The sequence below is a fragment of the Camelina sativa genome, chromosome 5 (genome assembly GCF_000633955.1).
Source record: "Camelina sativa cultivar DH55 chromosome 5, Cs, whole genome shotgun sequence".
Lineage (NCBI taxonomy): Eukaryota > Viridiplantae > Streptophyta > Magnoliopsida > Brassicales > Brassicaceae > Camelina > Camelina sativa.
The window spans coordinates 23675647-23676533 of NC_025689.1; positions in this window are offsets into that span (position 1 = coordinate 23675647).

Consider the following 887-nt stretch of genomic DNA (forward strand, 5'->3'; position numbering starts at 1 on the left):
CCCCCCACTCGGACATGCACTCGACCGAGTCACGGTCGATTGGCATTGTCGAGCTGCCCCAATCACCTTCCTCCAGTCACCAGCAGGACCCCAGCTACACCTTTGATAGTATGCAGGAGGATGTGGACAGCTTCTTCTCCATTACTTGAGGTAACATTATCACCTTACCATTTTATATACCATAGCATTTCATATGTTGTGTTTTGTTTTAAGTCTTGAATCCTCAAACAAATTTCTTTCACACAAGGGACTGTGTGATTTAAGTTTGGGGGAGGGTTTGAGATAGCATTTGATGTTGTGTTTTGTTTTCTTATTTCAAATTTTTAGCATAATCATGTTAGCACTTGCATAANAAGTAGCTGATTAAATCATTAAGATCAGTTCCTCTACCCCTAAACCAAACCTTCTTTCAAGCCTTGTTTATTCTTGAGTGTGTGAGGCCTATTTTTGGGATTGAGCTTGGTAGAAAGTGTTAGGTTTGAACTGACAAGAGTAAGACCTTGTGTAGTTCTAGTTTGCATTTTTCAAACTAAATAGGACTAGGTGGTTCACTTGTTGGGTTTGGGAATTGAAAAGAAAAGAAAGAAAAGAGAAAGAAAAAGGGTAGAGTCTTTAAGAGGAGTTTCTGTTTAAGCAAAGTCTAGTGAAAGGATGGGAAGAAAAGTGTTGTTTAAGATGGTTCTAGTTATGAAAAGAAAAGAAAGAAAAGAAAAGTTTAGCAAAATGCTTATATGTCTTAAGAATAAGAAGNTCTCCTTGGTATCTAGATCAAGTCTAAGAAGGAAATCGAAGTCAAGCTTAGTGACTCTAAACAAGCTCACTAGGGAGGAAGTCCCTAAGGTATCCCTGTATATATTGCTTTGGAATTTTGGTATTTTGATTTTTGC